The 6586-nt window shown below is 33.2% G+C and overlaps 1 long non-coding RNA gene across 2 annotated transcripts; it reads right to left on the reverse strand.

The window, feature by feature from the left end:
- Window positions 1–3645: 3645 nt before the first annotated feature.
- LOC131639495 (uncharacterized) lies at window positions 3646–6310 on the reverse strand. 2 transcript variants are annotated; one of them, XR_009294975.1, is made up of 3 exons: window positions 6064–6310; window positions 5104–5985; window positions 3646–4959 (listed from the first exon to the last, which is right to left on the reverse strand). It is a non-coding gene; the product is annotated as an uncharacterized LOC131639495 (long non-coding RNA). The 2 variants fall into 2 exon arrangements; XR_009294974.1 differs by having other exon boundaries at window positions 3647–4959; window positions 5104–5845; window positions 6028–6309.
- Between the last annotated feature and the right edge of the window lie 276 nt (window positions 6311–6586).

Below are 6586 nucleotides of genomic sequence, written 5' to 3' on the forward strand. Positions count from 1 at the left end.
GTCCAAACCATTGAAAAGGCTAGATAGAGAGATTGAGAATAGTGCAAGTTGGTTAGCCACATATGCTGGTAGATTATCTTTTCAAGTTACACATGTACTTTTTAGTGAGAGCTATGTTGTTGACCTAGAAAAACATACTTGTAGTTGCAATTTTTGGGATCTTGTTGGTATACCATGCAGATATGCAGTGGCAGCAATATATAGGAAGGTGGATGATCCTGTGTCATATGTAAACAAGTGTTACCATAAGAGCACATATGAGGCATGCTACAGTGAAATAATCACCCCACTGAATGGGCATAATAAATGGCCCAGAACAAACAATCCAGACATGTTTCCACCACTCTATAAACGTGGTGCAGGTAGGCCAAAGAAGCTACGTAGGAAAGAGCCTGATGAAGCTAACCAGAATAAGTGGCAAAGGACCAATACTAGTCATAGATGCAAGGTTTATTTTCAGTTAGGCCACAACAAGAGGACCTGCAAAAAAAATGCCCAAATTGTTGTTGTAGATTTGCCCACACAGGCCAGTCAAACTGCTGAAGATGTTCCAGCTGCTGAAGATGTTCCACATGCTGAAGATGTGCCCACACAGGCCAGTCAAACTCACCAAGCTACTAATGCAGTTAAGAAAAAGGTATGTGTGTTATTTGATATTTGAATACTTTGATATTTGAGTACTTTGATTTGTGTGTTATTTGATATTTGAATTGAAGATGTGTTATTTGATATTTGAATACTTTGATTTGTTTGTTTCAGCCCAAAAAGGTCAAGTCAAAGAAACCAAAAAAACCAACATCTAATGGAGCTGGACCAAGTGGGACCAAGTCTCCACCTATTGATAAGTTTTCCGAATGGGTTGCTTCCACACTTGAGGCCTTGCTGGATTGGGAAGACATACTAAACATTCAGCCTTTGCGTGTGGACACTACAACAGTTGAGCCTGAACAAGAACCTAATGTGAATGAAAAATCCAATGCACCAGTGGAGCAGGACACTACACCAGTTGAGCCTGAACCTGAAACCAATGAGAAAGAAAAAGACAGTGCACCAGTTGAGCAGGACAGTGCACCAGTTGCTGCTAAGCCTAGGTCTAGACCAAGAATGTTCTTTGGTCAAGCTCCTAAAAGGGCCAAAATCCAGACCAAGCCAATTAAAGAGAAAGCAAAACAAGTTCAAACCAAGCCCAGAAAAAGTAACACTGATATGTAGGTACCAAAAAGGCAAAGTGACCGGCTGAGGACCCAGAAGACAAGGGATGTTACAGGACCTGGAAAAAGACCAGATGACCCTTTGGTGATCCCTGAGGAAGGTGATGCAAGTGAGGATTCAACTTGTCGTGCAATCAAGGCAAAGAAATGGGATGACATTTACAAAGGATTGACTCTGTGAAACAAGTGTTTGATGATGTATTTGCAACCTTTTTTTGTAATCAATGTTTTGGAACCATCTTTTTACTTTTTTAATGTACTGATGTAGTTTATGTTTATGGGTTGGAACCTTATTTAATGTACTGATGTGTTGGAAACTTATTTTGTAATGTAGTGATGTACCTTTTTGAAGGTCTACTAATTATATGAATGTAAGGTTAGGCCTACTTATGTCCATCAAAGTTATTCAAGTCAGAGCTTAAGCAATTATATACAAGTCAATTATAGCTTATTACATTAAGTCAATTATAGCTTATTACAAGTCAATTATATACAAGTCAATTATAGCTTATTACATTAATTATAGCAATTATATACAAGTCAGAGCTTAAGCAATTGTATAACAAACATTAATAAACACAATCCAATCAATTCATAATAAACTTCTGTTAAACATTACATATTACAACCTACATGTTCTGCTTAACCTTAATCTAATTCCTTCTAATATTTATAAATAACAATCAAGTACAAATTGATCATCAATGATACAATGAGGCAAATTGTCTTCATCTTTCCACATAATCCATCTGACCCAAGCTTCATCTCCATTTCCACGTTTTTCTTCACTTCTTGCATTGCATCTCCCTAATCTTTGTTGCATCATTTGTCCATTCTTCATCAGCCTCGATTGCATCATGTCCTGACCCTATTTCATCATCCCATTCAAATAGATTGCACGTTTCATCGCTTTGTCACAACGGACATCTCCAGAAGAGCCTCCCTCGATTGCGACCATTTTTGCAACGATAAGAAACCATACGCATATTACAAACACATACCTTCCATCTACGATTTGAAACTGATTGATATGAACCTGTTTTGCTTCTACTAGCAGAAGAGGTCATACCTATTACCTGGGGCGCAGATAGAATGATGGAGAAGAGAGATGGAGAAAGGTGGAGAATAATATTAGGGTTTCATTTGAGGATGGATGAAGATGATATAAAAGTATGGGATGTTTAAGAACGAAAATAAAAATATAAACAATAGCTACGTGGCCATCCACGTAATCCACCGTTAGAGGAAACTAACGGATATGACCATTTATGCTAACGTCAGAATTTATGGGGACCCTTATTTGAAGAAATTTTTTACAGGGACTAAAAATGTAGGGTCGCGTTTTTACAGGGACCCCTGACATAATTAACCTTTAAATAAATTATTATAACGGGTAAAAATATAGTGATTGTAATTTAAACTAGTAAGATACCCGTGCTTCCGCACGGGTAAATTTATTTAATATTGTATGAAATTTAATTAGATACGTATAAATTTAAAATAAATGATTTAATTATAATTGATTTAATTATATTAAATAATTATATAAAAATTATCTCTCAATTTATAGTAATTGTTGATTAAAATAAAATAGATATTTTGTTGATAATGACCCGTGAAATAAAAAATTTATTTGATGCAATATAAAATATATTTAAATACAAACGTAAATAAAGGTATTTTGCTGATAGTGGTCCATTAGTAAGGTAAAAATTTTGACATTTGAAAATAATTTTTTTTTATAATAATGAATAATTTTTTAATAACCATAAAATATTAAAAATTATATTTTCGGTTGAACAAAACAACCCTTTTTGATTTGTAAATTTTGAAAGAATGAAGGGCAATTTTGGTAGAATGGTGCCATCTTTCAATAATGGCTAGATAGTAGATTTAATTGAAATTCACTTAGTGTAAAGAAGTTTTACACTGTCAGTTAATCAAAACCATTGATCAGTAAGAAATGTTTGTTTTTTTTAAAGTATTACAATTGAAGGGTCATGATGCAAAAATGGTATACGATTTTTTTACAGCACGACAATTAAACTTTTTTTTATCTGCTAATTTTTTAGAATGATATATCCACATTTAATTTGCACCGAAGTCGCATTTAATTCAAATTAAAGTGTAACAGTGCTTAAATTCAAATATTGGAATGTTGTGTATTGAATATAAAGATTTTTTAATATTTATTTTATTGGTAACAAATATGAATTATTTAAAAATTACAGTTTAAAGAATTGAGATATAATGAACATTGATTTCAATCAATTTTAACATTGATTTCAACCAATTTTATTTAGTTATAATTGATTTTGAAAATAAATTTTCACATTTAAATCAGTAAATTTTGGGGGGTTTTATTTTTCAACCACAAATTTTAGTTCTGATCATTAATTTGTATTTACTTTTTTATATCAAACATAAAATAATAAAATTTTAGGATACTACATTCGTTGGCCCCCTAGTTTGATTGATTAAGAGTAAATAAGCTTTTGGTTTTTGAATATGTGAGGCAAAGGCAATGCCACAATCCTATGTGAATCTATACAAATTACAAATACGTATAGATGCATCTTTTGTTTGCTAGTTGGGTCTTCAAATGTGTATTTCATTAGAAATCAAAATGATTGTTGCTCGATTGCTTTAGTTTATATGCTAGCTACTTTTTAGAGATTAAATTTCCTTATACCCAGACATAATTTAGATTCTGAGTCATACGCGAATCAGTATTGGTATTTTCTACTTTACTATATAATTTATGATGTGTGGATGGTGTTACTACATATACATCTTTTTGATATTGACATCTCTGTGAAGATTATCTTTATTGAATCATTTGACTCTCACTGCGGGGGAGACTCCAACAATTGTTGATACAGGTCTAACATGTTCTTTCAACACAAAGTTTTCCATATGTTTCCTAGCTCTGCATGTTTCTGTATAGATGCACTCTTTTATTGTATCACAGTGTTTGAAATCATGTAAATGTGTAATGTATATTCAAACTACAGAAAATGATACTGATATTGAATGGCTCCAAATAATAATGAAGAAATGAAAACAAAAGCTGTTATCATTATCGTTGTACTGTTGGATTAACCTCTTATCCTTGACACACTGTAACACAAAAAAAACATCTAATTGTTAAGGTTGCAAGAACACAACAGATACAGTCAGAGGACCAAATCTGCTAGAGTTCTGCAGGGAGCCCAATAACTCAACCTGTAAATACACTATGCCAACCTTCTAGAATTTGCATTAAGACGCACGCCTGAAACTCACAGAGAAGCAAAGCATACTGCGATGAGCGAACCCCGCATTCCAACAAACGGCTGCTATAACTGCCAACTGTCTTGACAAAAGGAAAGCATAACACTATTGAATTCTCTAATTATTTTAATCGGGCTACTGTAAAATCAGTTTTATCAGAACGTCTCACAATACAAAAAGAAAGTATATCAATTAGCAAATAATAAATCTATCACAATACTGCATTAGAATCTATTCCTTTAACTTAAGTTTATACCATTAACAACAAATCTTTCACAATAAATAAATATTATTATAATAAATAGCTGTAACAAATTGCATATATGAATATCCAAACTCTATTCAGACTCTTGGCAGCTGCATTTTCAGGTTTTCCTCTAGCATAAGTGACACCTCTGCATCATTCTTCCCATCACATACACGTGAATTTTATTCTAAAAGTAGGCGAAGAAAAGATAATCAAATCATACAACATCTGTAGCAGATTAAAAAAATAGAATTATTCCTACTTTACAAAATAAGTAAATGTTGAAGACAATGATTTAAGCAACAACTTACCACTTAATGTATACACATATTATCGATATATATGATACTACTTGATACTCAAGAAGCTTACCAGCTCTAGCTTCATCAACTGGAGTGGGTTTTTGCGCCTAAGCTCATCTGTCTGCCAATATTGAGCCGATAGTTTCTATCATCTAATAGTACAGTGTCTTTCTAGAGTAGAAGATGTACCAAATCTTTAATCAGCATTTTTCGATCTTCAGGGCTAAGAGCAGGTCGGTCGTTATAATCCAAGAGATGCTACACAATAAGAAGGAAAAGTAGTTAGACATGTGCTTATATGCTAATTGAATTTGAAAAACTTCAAACCATTGGAATCTTTACAATGGCCAAACAAAGTAAAAAAAACTCATAGCAATTTTAATGTGTTTGTACTGAAGCATGCGGCGATTAATTTGTGTGGGGTGAGCAGTAAGAACAATTTCAACCTCCTGAAGCAACAGAAATTCAAATTGTAAAAGAAGCTGGAACTCTAGAACTGCATTACTTATTGAAACACCATCAATATAGACATGGAAATAATAAAAAAAAGAACCTGCTTGCAGACTGTGTTATAAAGGTCATCCGGGGAAACTCCACCCTACACAAGCTTGGTTAAAGACATCATCACAATATCCATTACCTATCTTGGACTTGAATAGCGTATGAAAATAAGATGAGATCAGCTTATCAGATAAGTTAATTCAAACAAAGTCTTAGTATATCCATTACCTGTGGTGAGTTTCAGTTATACCCATCATAGTAAGATAATGACTAAAAGCAGGAGCTAGAGTGAAAGCTTCTTGTAACGTCATCTTTGACAAATCATGAAGTTTCAATATGGAGAGTTGAAAAACATGAATGTCAGTATTTCAATAGAGCAGTAAATCAACCGAAAATCATTGTGTAATAGAAAGCTAGTAAATCAAGGAAGATTCATTCCATTTTTCAAACCCTAAAATCAAAAATCAGAATAAAAAGGATTAGGAACACAAACCCTAAAATCAATGGACTGAAAGGAAAAGAGAAATACTTGTGCTGGATCTGAAAATGGTGGTTGTCGTTTGGTCACCAGAAAGAGAGACGCCGCCGGCAGATGTGTGGATCTAGTTCAAAATGATGTTGGGAAATTAGGGTTTGATGAAAATTCAAATGGGGTGGGAATGAGGATTCAGTGCTATGGTTTTTTCTTGTACCTGAGAGAGAGAGAGAACGGATAGAGAGAGAAGGAAAAAGTTTTATCAGAAAAGGAGAAAGAGAAACAAATGAAAATGGTGTTTGGGACAAGTTGTTGGAATGGACCAATAAGAAAGATACAATTGGCATAGGTGAATATTGAATTTGTTAATTACATGATTAACCTTTTGCAAGGAAGGAAAAAAAAGTGAAAGGGCACAATAGTAAGTTTGGGCAATTTCCTAGTAATGGGTAGATAGTTGATTTTCATGCTAATATTTTTCGGTCAAATTGTTATTATGTGATTAAGATAGTATATATTCAAAATAAAGGTTTAGTTTTTATTACCTCTTGATAATATAAAAATAATTTATTCAAGA

This window comes from Vicia villosa, unplaced genomic scaffold (genome assembly GCF_029867415.1).
Source record: "Vicia villosa cultivar HV-30 ecotype Madison, WI unplaced genomic scaffold, Vvil1.0 ctg.002659F_1_1, whole genome shotgun sequence".
In the NCBI taxonomy this organism is placed as follows: domain Eukaryota; kingdom Viridiplantae; phylum Streptophyta; class Magnoliopsida; order Fabales; family Fabaceae; genus Vicia; species Vicia villosa.